Source organism: Palaemon carinicauda, chromosome 4 (genome assembly GCF_036898095.1).
Source record: "Palaemon carinicauda isolate YSFRI2023 chromosome 4, ASM3689809v2, whole genome shotgun sequence".
NCBI classification, from domain to species: domain Eukaryota; kingdom Metazoa; phylum Arthropoda; class Malacostraca; order Decapoda; family Palaemonidae; genus Palaemon; species Palaemon carinicauda.
This window is the reverse complement of record NC_090728.1, coordinates 193,931,938-193,948,910: the sequence shown is the minus strand read 5'-3', so window position 1 is coordinate 193,948,910 and position 16,973 is coordinate 193,931,938. Positions and strand designations below refer to the sequence as shown.

Genomic DNA, 16,973 nt, shown 5'->3' with positions numbered 1-16,973 from the left:
TGTATACCAATTCCAAGCCCTGTGTTTTGGCCTAAGCACGGCACCTATGGTGTTCACGCGACTGATGAGGAATCTTGCGAAATTCCTCCACTTGGCGGACATCAGAGCCTCCCTTTATTTAGACGACTGGCTGTTAAGAGCCCCCACAAGTCGTCGCTGTCTGGAGAGTCTCAATTGGACTTTGGACTTGACCAAGGAACTGGGTCTTTTGGTCAACTTAGAAAAGTCCCAGCTTATTCCTTCCCAAACCATCGTTTACCTGGGAATGGAGATTCGGAGTCAAGCTTTTCGGGCTTTTCCGTCGGCCCCAAGAATCAACCAAGCCCTAGAGTGCATTCTGAGCATGCTGAAGAGGAACAGATGCTCGGTGAGACAGTGGATGAGTCTAACAGGGACCCTGTCATCGTTAGCCCTGTTCACCGAGTTAGGGAGACTCCACCTCCGCCCCCTTCAATTCCATCTAGCAGCTCACTGGGACAAGGATTTGACGCTCGAAGCGGTCTCTATTCCTGTTACCAAAGAGATGAAGACTACTCTCATGTGGTGGAAGAGCAACATCCTTCTCAAGGAGGGTCTCTCGTTAGCTGTTCAGACCCCCAATCTTCATCTCTATTCGGACGCATCAGACTCGGGCTGGGGCGCGACCTTGGACGGACAGGAATGCTCGGGGACATGGAACAAGGAACAGGAAACGCTTCACATCAATTGCAAGGAGTTGTTGGCAGTACATCTGGCCTTAATGAACTTCAAGTCCCTCCTGCTAAACAAGGTGGTGGAGGTGAACTCCGACAACACCACAGCCTTGGCATACATCTCCAAGCAGGGAGGGACTCACTCGAAGAAGCTATACGAGATCGCAAGGGACCTCCTCATTTGGTCAAGAAGTCTAAACCTCAAGCTGGTAACGAGATTCATTCAGGGCAATATGAATGTCTCGGCAGATCGCCTCAGCAGGAAGGGTCAGGTCATCCCCACAGAATGGACCCTTCACAAGGATGTGTGCAACAGACTTTGGACCTTGTGGGGTCAGCCAACGATAGATCTGTTCGCCACCTCCATGACCAAGAGGCTCCCATTGTACTGTTCCCCAATTCCAGACCCGGCAGCAGTTCACGTGGATGCTTTTCTGCTGGATTGGTCCCATCTCGATCTTTATGCATTCCCGCCGTTCAAGATCATCAACAGAGTTATCCAGAAGTTCGTCTCCCACGAAGGGACACGACTGACGTTGGTTGCTCCCCTTTGGCCTGCAAGAGAATGGTTCACAGAGGTACTGCAATGGCTGGTCGACATTCCCAGGACTCTCCCTCTAAGAGTGGACCTTCTACGTCAACCTCACGTAAAGAAGGTACACCCAAGCCTCCACGCTCTTCGTCTGACTGCCTTCAGACTATCGAAAGACTCTCTAGAGCTAGAGGCTTTTCGAAGGAGGCAGCCAGAGCGATTGCCAGAGCAAGGAGGATTTCCACTCGTAGAGTCTATCAATCCAAGTGGGAAGTCTTCCGAAGCTGGTGCAGAGCCAATGCAGTTTCCTCTACCAATACCTCTGTAACCCAAGTTGCTGACTTCCTGTTACATCTTAGGAATGTTAGATCTCTTTCGGCTCCTACGATCAAAGGGTACAGAAGTATGTTGGCATCAGTTTTCCGCCACAGAGGCTTGGATCTTTCTTCCAACAAGGATCTACAGGACATCCTTAAGTCTTTCGAGACCTCTAAAGAACGTCGCTTATCCACTCCAGGCTGGAATCTAGACGTAGTCTTAAGGTTCCTGATGTCTCCTAGATTTGAACCTCTCCAGTCAGCCTCTTTCAAAGACCTTACTCTCAAAACTCTTTTCCTCGTCTGCCTTGCAACAGCCAAAAGAGTTAGTGAGGTTCACGCCTTCAGCAGGAACATAGGATTCACATCCGAAACAGCAACATGTTCCTTACAGCTCGGTTTTTTGGCAAAAAATGAACTTCCTTCACGTCCTTGGCCTAGATCGTTCGAAATTCCTAGCCTCTCCAACATGGTGGGTAACGAGCTAGAGAGAGTTCTTTGCCCTGTCAGAGCTCTAAAGTATTATCTTAAAAGGTCAAAACCTATACGAGGACAATCAGAAGCCTTATGGTGTGCCATCAAGAAACCTTCGATGCCTATGTCCAAAAACGCAGTTTCGTATTACATAAGGCTTCTGATTAGAGAAGCTCATTCTCACATGAAGGATGAAGACCTTGCTTTGCTGAAGGTAAGGACCCACGAAGTGAGAGCTGTAGCTACTTCGATGGCCTTCAAACAGAACCGTTCTCTGCAGAGTATTATGGATGCAACCTATTGGAGGAGCAAGTCAGTGTTTGCATCATTTTATCTCAAAGATGTCCAGTCTCTTTACGAGAACTGCTACACCCTGGGACCATTCGTAGCAGCGAGTGCAGTAGTAGGTGAGGGCTCGGCCACTACATTCCCTTAATCCCATAACCTTTTTTAACCTTTCTCTTGAATGCTTTTATTGTTGTTTTTGGGTTGTTACGGTAGGCTAAGAAGCCTTCCGCATCCTAGTTGATTTGGCGGGTGGTCAATTCGTTCTTGAGAAGCGCCTAGGTTAGAGGTTGTGTAGAGGTCCTTTAGTATGGGTTGCAGCCCTTGATACTTCAGCACCTTAGAGTTGTTCAGCCTCCTAAGAGGAACGCTGCGCTCAGTAAGGAAGACGAACTTATTAAAGGCAGAGTAATGGTTCAAGTCGACTTCCTTACCAGGTACTTATTATTTCATTGTTATTTTGAATAGCTTCTTGATATACATGTACACTGGTTTTCACCCACCTCCCTGGGTGTGAATCAGCTACATGATTATCGGGTAAGATTAATATTGAAAAATGTTATTTTCATTAGTAAAATAAATTTTTGAATATACTTACCCGATAATCATGATTTAATTGACCCACCCTTCCTCCCCATAGAGAACCAGTGGACCGAGGAAAAATTGAGGTGGTGTCAACAAGAAGTACTGCAGTACCTGGCCACAGGTGGCGCTGGTGAGTACACCCCCCTCTTGTATAGCGATCGCTGGCGTATCCCTTCCGTAGAATTCTGTCGGGCAACGGAGTTGACAGCAACTACATGATTATCGGGTAAGTATATTCAAAAATTTATTTTACTAATGAAAATAACATAATTCAAGCAATAATTTATGCTTTAAACAAAGGATTGGAAGTATAAAAGATTCAATAGTATCATTAATTATACGGAATTAGTTTGAATTAATTCATAAGCTATTCAATTAATGAAAAAAATAATGGCACAATTATCCATACCATGTACCATTTGCTACAGGATTGAATTCCCTTAATAACTCAGTGATGTTTTGAGGTTGGCCAATGGCTTAGTAAGTTGGTAAAGGTTATGAGTTGTCTAGAACCCACTGAAGGACCATTTGTTTATTTTAACAATTGGTTATTTATTCTTTCAAAATATGATATTCATTTCTATCTTGGTATATGCATGCACAGTACAATACTGTATACAATATACCGTTGTATTATGTATAATTTGCTTCTTGTTAATAAGAAAATTTTTTTTGCTTGTTAAATTTTCTTATATGTTTCTTTTCGTTTATCTTTGTGTCTGATAATATAAATGATTTTCTCTTTTAGGTGGTAAAGCTGTCACTGAGTTAATGGATCTGACAAACAATCATTTCTATTCTTGAATATGGCTATAGAAGGTATGTATCCCATAACAGTGATGCTTTTTTTCCTCTATATTATGATCTTTTCAAGCTTAACCCTTTTACCCCCAGGCTATTTGGAACTTTCCAACCCTTAACCCCCAGACGTTTTTTTTTTTTAAGCACATTTTGCAATATATATTTTTTAAATTGCTCTAACAGCCTTAATTTTTGTCATAGAGAGGTCAGGTTGGTCTCATTCTTTTGGAAAATGCCTGAAGTTTCTCATAAAGTTATCAAAAATATGCAAAAAAAATGTAAATAGTAGTTTTTTGCAAGGACGTACCAGTACGTCCATGGGGGTAAAGGGATGAGTTTTGTGAAACGTACCAGTACGTCCATTGGGGGTAAAAGGGTTAACATTTAAGTACCATTCTCTTTTCTTAGATAAGGACTGCATTTTTGTGTGCCAGTAGTATTTGTACTTCTTTGTTAGGTGGTTTTATCCAGATCACTGATATAGCTAGTAGGTTGGCCACGGCACCAGCCACCTGTTGAGATACTACCGCTAGGGAGTTTTGGGGTCCTTTGACTGGCCAGACGGTACTACATTAGATCCTTCTCTCTAGTTACGGTTTGTTTTCCCTTTACCTACACATACACCGAATAGTCTGGCCTATTCTTTACAGTCTCCTCTGTCCTCATACACCCGACAACACTGAGATTACCAAACAATTCTTCTCTCAAGGGGTTAACTACTTGCCTGTAATTGTTCAGTGGCTACTTTCCTCTTGGTAAGGGTAGACGAGACTCTTTAAGTTATGGTAAGCAGCTCTTCTAGAAGGACACTCCAAAATCAAACCACTTTTCTCTAGTTTTGGGTAGTGCCATAGCCTCTGTACCATGGTCTTCCACTGTCTTGGGTTAGAGTTCTCTTGCTTGAGGGCACACTCGGGAATGCTGTTCTGTCTTGTTTCTCTTCTTGTTTTGTTAAATTTTTTATATTTTATACAGGAAATATTTATTTTAATGTTACTGTTCTTAGAATATTTTATTTTAATTGTTAATTACTTCTCTTTTTTAAATATTAAACTTAGCCGGTGAATATATATTAGCTGACGTCTCCGACGGCCCGACAGATCCAAAAACTCGCGAGCGATCGCCGTGAAGGTTGCGGGTGTGCCCACCAGCGCCGACTATCGGCCAGATACCGCATATACTTGTCAATTTCTCCAGTTCTTCTCTGTTGGTCTTGCCGACAAGTTGGTTCCGCTCGCTGTTGACCTCGAGTTTTTCTACCGAATTGGTGAAGTACTTTGTTTTGGTTGTTTTATTGGCGTTCGCTGTGTTGGTGTGTTTGCTTCAATAAAACCCTTGAAATCCTTTTTTGGCTTGTGTTTCTTGTTGATGAATTTGGCTTTGACTTGGATTTTCTTTGGTTGTTCAAAATGGCTGACCCTTCTCCTGTTTATCGCAAGTGTGCGAGAGAATGTAACAAACGTCTTCCCAAGGCCTCTATCGACCCTCATACTGTTTGTTCTAATTGCCGGGGTAAATCCTGCCAATTAGGAGATCGGTGTGAGGAGTGCGTGGTCTTGTCGGAATTCGAATGGCTTAAGTATGAAAAATATACTCGTAAGCTCGAAAGAGATAGGGTGAGGAGAAGCTCCTCTAGATCTTTGGAATTTTCCTCCTCCCATGCCCCTGAACCTAATCCTTCCCCTGTAGTGGTTGTTCCTGAACCCCCTGCTAGCACTCATGAACCGTCTATGCGGGATATGTTTTTAGCGATTCAAGCTTTAGGCGAGAAAGTTGAGTCCTTAGCCTCGGACCGTAATCAATTAATGTCCGATGTAAAGTTGTTGAAAAGTGGTAAAGCAGAAAGTCTAAGTGATAAAGTGATAAGTGCGCAAAATGTGTTTAGTGTTGCGACCGAGGGTTCGTCTGTTCGTGCTTGTCGCTCCCCTAGTCCGAGACCTCTTTCAAGCTCCCATGCACCAGGGAGAAGTAATGTCGTAGGACTTAAGGGGGCGAGAGGTGTAAACCAGTGTACAGACGTTCCCTCTTTGGTATCAGACGTTTCTCGTCAAGAACGTCCTTACCATAAGACGGGTGAGACTAAGTTCTCCTCGTCCTCTGACGACTTATCGCATAAGAAACCTTGGCGCAAGGTATCTAGGCCCGTAAAGCGAAAGTCAGTCCCTTCAGGACAGGTCCAGTGTCCTGGCTGTAGCCATTAGGACAGCTCTGACCACTTGCAGTCATCGGATGGCTGTTCGCCCGTTAAGCGAAAGTGTAACACAGAGTCAGAGGGTCTCGGTAGAGGCAATGTTTTGCTAGCGCAGACGTTACCGACGTTACGGCCCGTTCCGACTCCTGTTGACCCGAAGTGGGTTGTCCTGCGGGACATGCAGTCTAAGCTTTCTTCTCTTATGGAAGATTATGAGCATGGACAGGTTCACGATGATCCTTTGCTTGCGGTTCGCCAGTGCGATGAACGTGACTCTGGCCTTCAGCCGCCTAAACGAGTGTTTTCTCGTCCGTTTGATGTTAGTACTAACGTTTCTAGTGCTTTGAAACGCGATGCTAGTCGTGTTCCTCGTCTTTCACGTCAGTCACGTGACGTGGAACCCCCCTTGCTACAGTCTCGGACTGACGTTCAGCAGCTGCCACCGCAGCCCCGCACTGACGTTCGCCGACCGACTCCGTTGCCTCGCCATGACGTTGAGCGTCTGTCACCGCAGTCGGAAGTTGTTTTGCCTGCTCAGACCCTGCAATCAATGCAGTCTCGGCGTGATGTCGAGCGACATTCAACTCAAGCTGTTGTTGCTTGTCAGTCACAAGACTTTCAGTCTTTTCAGCCGCGGCGTGACGTTGTATCCTCAGCTGTTGCTGCTGCTCCGTTGCTTGTTGACATTGCCTGTCAAGCGTTGCCTCCTAGACATGTCTCTCCGTTTCACGAGACTCGGCAGTTGTCGGACGAAGTTCCGTCGGATGAGGAAGTCGCTGATCCCCTTCCAACTGATATGCCTTTGGGGACTTTTTCAGATGGAGAGGAGCCTAAAGTTGCTCAGCCCTCTCTTGATTTTAAAAAGATCATGCTGATTTTTAAGGATCTTTTTCCTGACCATTTTGTGACTGCTGATCCTCGTTCGCCTCTGTCAGAGTTCACGCTAGGCCTAGCTGCTTCGATGCCGTCATTTACTAAGCTAGTGCTCTCTCGCTCTTCTAAGAGAGCTTTGCGTTTACTAGGCGACTGGTTGATGACCAGAAGGAGTTTGGGGAAGACAGCCTTTGCTTTTCCCCCTTTTAAACTGGCTTCTCGAGCGAGCGTCTGGTTTGACACGGGAGAATTTCTCGGCTTGGGAGTTCCTGCCTCTGCACAGGGAGACTTCTCAAGCCTCGTAGACTCTCCCCGTCGTCTGGCCATGAGACGCTCAAAAGTTAGCTGGTCCGCTTCGGACCTTGATCATCTCCTCAAAGGGGTCTTTAGGGCCTTTGAAGTTTTTAACTTTTTGGATTGGTCGCTGGGAGCCTTGAGCAGGAAGATCTCTTCAGCCGACCCTGATGTATCTGTACAAATTATGTCCTGCATGGACAAAGCTATCTGTGATGGCTCTAATGAACTCGCTGCTACGTTTACGGCAGGAGTCCTTAAGAAGAGGGAGACTCTTTGTTCGTTCCTGTCTGCAGGAGTAACTCCCTGTCAAAGGTCGGAGCTCCTCTTTGCGCCGTTATCATCTGCCTTATTCCCCCAGCAGTTGATTAAGGATATCGCGGCGTTGCTAGTACAAAAGGATACCCATGACTTGATGGCTACGTCAGCGCGTAAGGCTGCTCCTTCTTCATCCTCTTATGTCGTTAGACCTAAGTTCGATACTCCAGCGACGAGGTTTATCCCGCGCTTTCGTGGCAGAGCTCCCAGTAAGGGAGGCGCTCGTGCCGATAGTAAGAGAGGTAAGAGGAGAGGATCTAAGTCCTCCCGTGGCAGAGTCTGACTGCCCACGTCCTCAGACAGCGGTAGGGGCCAGATTAACCAACTTCTGGCAGGCCTGGGAGAAGAGGGGTGCAGACCGGGAGTCTGTTTTGTTGCTAAAGGAGGGGTACAAAATACCTTTTGTACGGAGACCTCCTCTGGTAAAAGTCCCTATAGACCTCTCTCCCAGGTATCAAGAGGAGTCAAAGAGACAGGCACTACAGCTGCAGGTGTCTCAGTTGCTAGAGAAGGGAGCGGTGGTGAAAGTCTCGGACCTTCAATCACCGGGGTTTTACAACCGTCTCTTCCTAGTTCCAAAGCATACAGGAGGTGAGGCCGGTGCTGGATGTCAGTGCTCTCAATGTTTTTGTTGTCAAAACAAAATTTACGATGGAGACCACCAAGTCCGTCCTAGCAGCAGTCAGAGAGGGAGACTGGATGGTCTCTCTCGACCTGCAGGATGCGTTCTTCCACATTCCTATACACCCGGATTCTCAACCGTATCTGAGGTTTGTATACAGGAATGTGGTGTACCAATTCCGAGCACTGTGCTTCGGCCTCAGCCCTGCTCCTCTTGTTTTTACGAGGCTCATGAGAAATGTAGCAAAATTTCTACATTTGTCGGGGATTCGAGCCTCCCTGTACCTGGACGACTGGCTGCTGAGAGCGTCGTCCCGTCATCGCTGTCTGCAGGACCTTCAATGGACGTTGGATCTTGCAAAGGAGTTGGGCCTGTTGGTGAACATAGAGAAGTCTCAGCTGACTCCCTCCCAAACGATTCTCTATTTGGGGATGGAGATACAGAGTCTAGCTTTTCGGGCTTTTCCGTCTGCCACCAGGATAGAGCAAGCCTTGCTCAAAGTCCGTCTCATGCTAGAGAAAGACCATTGCTCTGTGAGAAGTTGGATGAGCCTCCTAGGGACGCTATCATCCCTGGAACAGTTTATCTCTCTAGGGAGACTTCACCTTCGCCCTCTCCAGTTCCATTTAGACTCCCATTGGAACAAGAACAAAACTTTGGAGGCGGTCTCGATCCCGATCTCTGAACCAGTCAAGACTGGCCTGAGCTGGTGGGACAGCAATATACGTCTTCGAGAAGGTCTGTCCCTGGCAGTCAAGAACCCAAACCACGTGTTATTTTCAGACGCGTCGGATTTGGGTTGGGGAGCGACTCTGGACAGTCTGGAATGTTCGGGTCTTTGGACGACAGAGCAGAGGAGCCTTCACATCAACTGCAAGGAGCTGTTGGCTGTTCACTTGGCTCTGACAAGTTTCGAGAGTCTTCTTCAAAACAAGGTGGTGGAAGTGAATGTGGACAACACCACGGCCTTGGCGTATATCTCCAAGCAAGGAGGCACTCACTCCCACGCTCTGTTCGTCATCGCAAGGGACCTCCTCATCTGGTCAAAAGATCGAGGCATCTCACTGTTGACGAGGTTCGTCCAAGGGAAATTGAACGTCTTGGCGGACTGTCTCAGTCGGAAGGGTCAGGTGATCCCTACAGAATGGACCCTCCACAAGGATGTATGCAAGAGTCTTTGGATGACTTGGGGTCAGCCCACCATAGACCTCTTTGCAATCTCACTGACCAAAAGGCTCCCAACCTATTGCTCTCCAGTCCCAGATCCAGAGACGGCCCACATAGATGCCTTTCTGTTGGACTGGTCTCACCTGGACGCTTACGCATTTCCGCCGTTCAAGATCGTCAACAAGGTGTTGCAGAAGTTCGCCTCTCACGAAGGGACAAGGTTGACGTTGGTTGCTCCCCTCTGGCCCGCGAGAGAGTGGTTCACAGAGGTACTTCAATTGCTGGTGGACGTCCCAAGGAGTCTACCCTTACGGATAGATCTCTTACGGCAACCGCACGTAAGGAGACTTCATCAAAGCCTCCCCGCGCTTCGTCTGACTGCCTTCAGACTATCGAAAGACTCTCAAGAGCTCGAGGCTTTTCGAAGGAGGCAGCCAGAGCGATCGCGAGGGCTAGGAGATCATCTACTATCAAGGTCTACCAGTCGAAGTGGGAGGTATTTAGAGAGTGGTGCAAGTCCTCCTCTATTTCCTCTTCCAGTACCTCTGTAGCGCAGATTGCGGACTTTCTCCTGCATCTGAGAAATGTTAGCTCCCTCTCTGCTCCCACCATTAAAGGCTACAGGAGCATGTTGGCCTCTGTTTTCAGACATAGAGGCTTGGATCTGTCAAATAACAAAGATCTCCAAGACCTCCTTAAGTCTTTCGAGACCTCTAAGGAGCGTCGTATGTCAACTCCTGCTTGGAATTTGGACGTGGTCCTGCAGTTCCTGATGTCAGACAGGTTTGAGCCATTACATTCAGCCTCCCTGAAGGATCTCACCCTCAAGACACTTTTTTTAGTGAGCTTGGCTACAGCTAAAAGGGTCAGTGAGATCCATGCCTTTAGTAAGAACATCGGCTTCTCTACGAATAAAGCTATATGTTCTCTTCAGCTTGGTTTTTTGGCCAAGAACGAACTGCCTTCTCGTCCTTGGCCTAAATCCTTTGAAATACCTAGTCTGTCAGAAATCGTAGGTAATGAAGTTGAAAGAGTGCTGTGCCCCGTGAGAGCTCTTAAGTTTTACTTAGCTCGAACTAAACCTATACGAGGTGGTTCTGAGGCCTTATGGTGCTCCGTTAAGAAGCCCTCATTGCCCATGTCTAAAAATGCGTTATCGTACTTTATTAGATTTTTAATCCGGGAAGCACATTCTCATTTAAATGAGAAAGATCGTTGTTTGCTTAAGGTCAAGACTCACGAAGTGAGAGCAATAGCGACTTCGGTGGCTTTTAAGCAAAACAGATCTCTTCGAAGTATTATGGACGCGACCTTTTGGAGGAGCAAGTCAGTGTTCGCTTCTTTTTACTTAAAAGACGTCCAGACTCTTTATGAGGACTGCTACACCCTGGGTCCATTCGTTGCAGCGAGTGCAGTAGTGGGTGAGGGTTCTACCACTACATTCCCTTAATCCCAATATCCTTTTAATCTTCTCTTGAAATGTTTTTAATCTTGTCTTGGGTTGTTCGGAAGACTAGGAAGTCTTTCGCATCCTTTTTGATTTGGCGGGTGGTCAAATGTTGTTTCTTGAGAGCGCCCAGATTAAGGGTATTGATGAGGTCCTGTTATAGGGGTGTTCGCCCTGGATATAACAGCTCCTGGAAGTCTTTCAGCATCCTGGAAGGATGGCTGGGCTTCGTGAGGAAAGCGGACTAATGAGGCAGAGTAATCATCAGAGTCAGCTTCCTTACCAGGTACCTATACTTAAGTTGGTTTTTTATGAAATATTTGTCAAAAAACTCTTATTATTATTATTATTATTATTATTACTTACTAAGCTACAACCCTAGTTGGAAAAGCAGTATGCTATAAGCCCAGGGGCTCCAACAGGGAAAATAGCTCAGTGCGGAAAGGAAAAAAGGAAAATAAAATATTCTAAGAAGAGTAACAACAATAAATATCTCCTATATAAACTATAAAAACTTTAACAAAACAAGAGGAAGAGAAATAAGATAGGAGAGTGTGCTCGAGTGTACCCTCAAGCAAGAGAACTCTAACCCAAGACAGTGAAAGGCCATGGTACAGAGGCTATGGCACTACCCAAGACTAGAGAACAGTGGTTTGATTTTGGAGTGTCCTTCTCCTAGAAGAGCTGCTTACCATAGCTAAAGAGTCTCTTCTACCCTTACCAGGAGGAAAGTGGCACTGAACAATTACAGTGCAGTAACCCCTTGGGTGATGAAGAATTGTTTGATAATATGTGTTGTCAGGTGTATGAGGATAGAGGAGAATATGTAAAGAATATGCCAGACTATTCAGTGTGTATGTAGGCAAAGGGAAAATGAACCGTAACCAGAGAGGAGGATCCAATGTAGTACTGTCTGGCCAGTCAAAAGACCCCATAACTCTCTAGCGGTAGTATCTCAACGGGTGGCTGGTGCCCTGGCCAACCTACTACCTTGAGTATATACGCCTTTATTGTATTTATACTGGTCTCTACCCACCACCATGGGTGTGAATCAGCTATTATATATTCACCGGCTAAGTTTAATATTTAAAAATGATATTTTCCTTATAAAATAAATTTTTGAATATACTTACCCGGTGAATATATAAATTAAAGGCCCTCCCTTCCTCCCCGATAGAGACCCAGCGGACTGAGAAGAACTGGAGAAATTGACAAGTATATGCGGTATCTGGCCGATAGTCGGCGCTGGTGGGCACACCCGCAACCTTCACGGCGATCGCTCGCGAGTTTTTGGATCTGTCGGGCCGTCGGAGACGTCAGCTATTATATATTCACCGGGTAAGTATATTCAAAAATTTATTTTATAAGGTAAATATCATATTTCCTTGTTTCCTTTCCTCACTGGGCTATTTTCCCTGTTGGAGCCCCATGATTTATAGCATCCTGCTTTTCAAACTAGGGTTCTAGTTTAGCAAGTAATAATAGTAATGATAATAATACTAATAATAAATTTGTGGTTGTAGTTTAGCAAGTAATAATAGTAATAATAATAATACTAATAATAGATTTGTGAAGTCATTGGGTTTCCTACCGCTTGTAAGATTGTTCTAAACTAAGAATATACAGTAATGTATTGTATCAGGAAAAGTTCCAGTTATGTATATTGTCAAATGAGTAAGTTCGGATTATTTAAATTCCAAGAATGTGGTTTTGTGTATAGTGGAAGATTGAATGAGGTCAAATCAGATAAAGAAAAGAATGCTAGTTTATTGATCAGGAATTTTTCAAGAACACCTTAATGGCATTGAGATGTTCCATCAAAATGTAGTAGAAGCACAGTATTGATATTAGTTTGTTCCGTAACTGAAATACAAACCACGCTATTTAATATGGGTTATTACTTCGGCGGAGCTGAATGATGAGCCATTAGATTTTTAACAAGGGTTTACTACCCACCGCTAGTTAGCGGGGGGGTAGGGAGGGGTAGCTTGATACCCCCCCCCTCCCTCACACACACCGGTGAATACTTCACTTTACTTTTGGCTCGGGCGGAGAACAGACCTGTCTGCTCTCTCCCTCGTTTTGACTGCCATTAATCTGTTTTGCTTTCTCTTTCTCAGTGTGTGAAGTTGGCCTCTATCATCATGTGTACGTGTCCTGGTTTACCTGACTGCCCTTGTGGGTCCTTTATGTCGGCGGTATACACGGATCCTCACACCTTGTGTCCTCATTGTAGGGGCCAACGGTGTGAAAAGGGTAATGTATGCGGTGAGTGTAGGGAGTGGTCTACCTCCCAGTGGGAGAGGTTTGCCCGGCGTCGGAAGAAGAAGTCCAAAAGGGATACTTCTCCTTCAAAGGCTTCTTTGAAGAGAGAAAATCCCAAGGCCTCTTCTTCCGTTGCCCCAACCTCCTCCGAAGCTCCCACTCGATCGGTCTCTTCCGAGAGACCGTTGAAGGGGATTGTAGACCGTTGTTCTGTTGACCGATCCTGGGGTGCGGGAGAGGTAGTTGCCTCCCATAGCGAGGCAGCTGCCCCTCCTCCCTCGGAGGAGGATATTGATTTCCCTGTACCTAACCGTGATTTGTTGCAGCTTTGGTCTTCCTTGGGGCTTCAGGGTTAGCCCTTCAAGGAAGCCCTGTTTGATATGATCAAGCTGGGAGCAGATGTTAAACAATCGTCAGCGATAGCAGACATTGATCCTCTGTCTATCGTCGACAAAGTTATAACAGAGGCCTCCGGTGTGTCGGATCAAACTGCTCCTGTTGTTGCGGAGGTAGCTGAAGGCTCTGATTCCCCCTCCAAACATCTTTCGAGGGCGGAACTTAGTCCTACGGTCTCTCCTGCTGGTGATTTTCCCCCCCGGGGGAGTTCACTTACAGAGACTCCTCTGCGGAGGCCCTACGAAGGTCAGCTTGCTGATCCCACGGCCCCTAGAGGGCATATAAGGCGGAAGGCTCGTCCTCCCCTTCGCCGCAGAGGTCTTCCTTCTCCTCACAAGGGAGTTAGGAGGCGCCTTTTCGGCTCGTCATCCCCGCAGTCCTCTGCTGAGGAGACTCACCGTTCTCCGATCCTGCCAGCTACCACCTTAGACCTCTCCGAAGATCGTTCGCGATCTCCCTTGGTGGAAGGTCGTTCTTCGGGACCCCGACCTGTCACCCTCCAGACCTGCTGTCCTGCCATCACCCTTCAAGGATGCTGATCCTGTCATTGTACAGGCACCGGTCCCTTCGGGGCACAAGGGACTTGAGCGCAAAACTGTGCCTCAGTCCCTTAAGCGCCAGGCACCCCCTGTGCGCCGTCTTGCTGCAGTTCCTGACCTAGTGCTATTGCACTCCCTTGCGCTTGTGCGAGCCAGGTTAACCTTGCGCGCCCTCCTGCAGTTCCTGTTTTAGCGCACCAGCGCTCTCCTGCCCACCAGCGCTCTCCTGGCCACCAGCGCTCTCCTGCCCACCAGCGCCCTCCTGCAGTTCCTGCGACAGCGCCTAAGCGCTCCCCTCTTTGTCAGCGCTCTCCAGGGCCCCAGTGCCCTTCTTGAGTTAAGCGCATTGCAGTAGTTCCTGACACAGCGCGCAAGCGCTCTCCTACAGCCCAGCGCGCAGTACAGGAGGTACCTAAGTTAGCGCACGGGCGCTCACAAGTACCCCTGCCTCCTTCTAAACTGCGCACCCCTGTGCGCCCGTATCCTGTTGCGCGCCATGCGCCCCCAGCCCAGCAGCGCACACCTGTACGCCCGAATCCTGTTGCGCGCCCTACGATTCCATCGCAGCAGCGCACACCAGTGCACCCGATTCTGATTGCGCGCCCTGCGCGCCCATCCCAGCAGCACACACCCTTGCGTCTGCATCCTGATGCGCGCCCACGATCCCTTGTGCGCCCAGCGCTCCCTCGTTCACCTCAGAGGGCAGTTCCTGCACCACCTGTGCATCGTTCTCCTACGCGCCAGCGCGTAAGCTCACCCTTGCGCCCTCACGAGGCTGCGCAATCGCGCCCTTGCCCCGTGCTTCCTGACTCACGCGCTCCACGCCCACGCGCTAGAAATATTTCTCCTGCGCACGCGTGCCCCATAGTTTCGCCCGCACGGGCTCACCAGCAGGTTCCTGCGCCCCCGCGCACACGCGAGCAGAAGGTTGCTCACGTTCCAGCTCCTATCCTGCCTTCAATACTGCCCCACACTCCATCTCCTGCGCACCGCACACCCTCGCCGTCACTTGTACACGCCCTCGCCCTCGCGCACGCATTAAGTTCCTGTATCACGCGTTCCTGCCGCGCGCAATCCAGGGCAGGGCTCATCGCGCGACTACCAGCTCGATTCTCGCTACGATCCCACGCGCGACCTCTTGGGGCTTCAAGCGGACAGATCTTCTTCTCGTTCCCCCCCCCTCGCAAGCGCAGAACAGCGCGCTCACCGGAGGAGGGGAGGTTTTCGGACAGGTCTAAGGACTCTCTTTCAGCTCTGGCGAACCCTTGTTTGTCGACTCCTCCTCGGGATCGTTCGATCCCCTTCCCTCCAGAGGGAGTGTTTGACAGCGTGACTGTCAGCCAACAGCCCTGGTTTGGTACCATAGTCAGAGCTCTCATGCAGGCTTTTAAGCCTGTGTTCTCTGAACTAGGTCACAAAGCAGTGGCTACCTCGTCTTCCCTGAAGAGGAAGAGAGGAGTCCCCTCCGTGGTGACTTCTCCGAGGGCTAAACTGTCTCCTCGCAAATCCTTGCGCAAGGCTTCTTCTCCTCCCCAGACTTTCTCTCCCTTCTCTGCAGATGAGGATTTCCCATCCTCAGGGGAGTCGGATGAGCCGGTCCGTTCCCCCGTCGCACCAATGGGGGAAACTCCGCCTCTCCCTGAGAAGTCTCCTCACGCAGGACTGGAGAAGAGCCTGCATCCATCGTTGTTAGAGTCCTGTATCCCTCCCAGGAGGGAGCCGAAGGACTCGAAGACTTTGCCGAGTCTTCTACAAGGATAAGACAGGAACCAGCTAGACCTTCGTAGAATGTCCACGTGTCCCCCCAGGAAGAGCCTCTGGGGACTGGAGACTTTGCTACTAGCCCTTCGGGAGGAGAGCATCAAGAGTCAGAACATGCGTTCTGGCATGAGAAATCTCAACTGGTTTCCGGACCCTGAGATTCCTCCTCGTGAGGGGAAGGACATGGTCTTGGACTGAGTCTATGGCACCCAGAAGCCCTCTAGGGCCAGTGCAGCCTTGCCCTGGTCACAAGGGATGAAGAGTGCCAGAGACAAGGTCGAAGGCCAGCTCTCCGAGCTTGCCTCCTCCAGCAGATCCAGCGCCGGTAACAAGCTCCTCCCTCCTCCTCGAGTCCACCAGAGGAGGTACTTTGAGATCTTAGAGGAGACTTGTTTGAGTCTTCCCATTCACCATTCTGTGGAAGAACTCACCGGGGTAGTCCCTCTTGAGAGACTTTCCAACCGGCAGATTTCGTATTCTGCTACTGAGATCCTAAGCCAGGAGAAGGTGGCAAAGTGTGCCATGTAGGCATCTTCGTGGCTTGAAATCTGGCTGGGGTCTCTGGGCATCCTGGTGTGTTCTGAGGACCTGTCCAAAGAAAGCACCAGGAAGGCACTGGAGACTTTCTTACTCTCTGGCACGCGGACCATCGAGTTTCTGGCCCACCAAGTCACGAGCTTGTGGGCCAATACGATCCTGAAATGTCAAGACGCAGTTGCCGAGAGGTTCCACCAGAAGGTCCCCAGTTCCGACGTTAGCAGGCTCAGACACTCTTCCGTGCTCGGTAAGAGTTTGTTTGAGCCTAAGGACGTGGAGCTAGCCGCTGAGAGGTGGAGGAATCCAACCAAGACTCCCTCCTCCACAGGGCCCTGCCATCTAGGCCCTACAAACCTCCAGCAACTCAGCAGCCCCGTCCAGCTAAGAATACGAAAAAGACTGCAGCAGCGAAGCCAAAGGTGTCTAAGCCCTTTCCCGTCAAGGGCAGGAAGTCCTCCAGGGGAGGTAAAAATCCTAGAGGGAGCGGCTGTGGCCGTAAACGCTAGGATTGGCAGTCCCCCTGCATGTCCACCAGTGGGGGGATGCCTACAAAGTTGCGCGACAAGGTGGCAGCAACTCGGGTCAGATACCTGGACAATTTCCGTGATCGGTCAGCGTTATCCCGTCCCGTTCACATCCTCTCTACCTCCCCTGACAGCGAGGCCAGTGTCATTGAGCTACCTTACCATGGGATCGGTAAGTGGGCAAGCCCTCCGGGCAGAAGTCGAGACCATGTTGAAGAGGTGGTAGACGGGTCCCCAGGCTTCTACAGTCGACTCTTTCTTGTAAAGAAGGCGTCTGGGGGCTGGAGACCAGTCATCGACCTCTCGACTCTGAACGGGTTTGTCAGACAGACTCCGTTCAGCATGGAGACAGC

The 16,973-nt window shown here is 48.7% G+C and overlaps 1 long non-coding RNA gene across 1 annotated transcript in view; it reads left to right on the top strand.

Moving 5' to 3' along the window:
- LOC137639243 (uncharacterized) overlaps positions 1-16,973 on the top strand; it is a 72,027-nt gene that overhangs the window by 22,719 nt on the left and 32,335 nt on the right. Inside the window, exon 2 of the long non-coding RNA XR_011044269.1 lies at positions 3,634-3,704. This is a non-coding gene — a long non-coding RNA (uncharacterized lncRNA). The remainder of the gene's footprint in view (positions 1-3,633; positions 3,705-16,973) is intronic.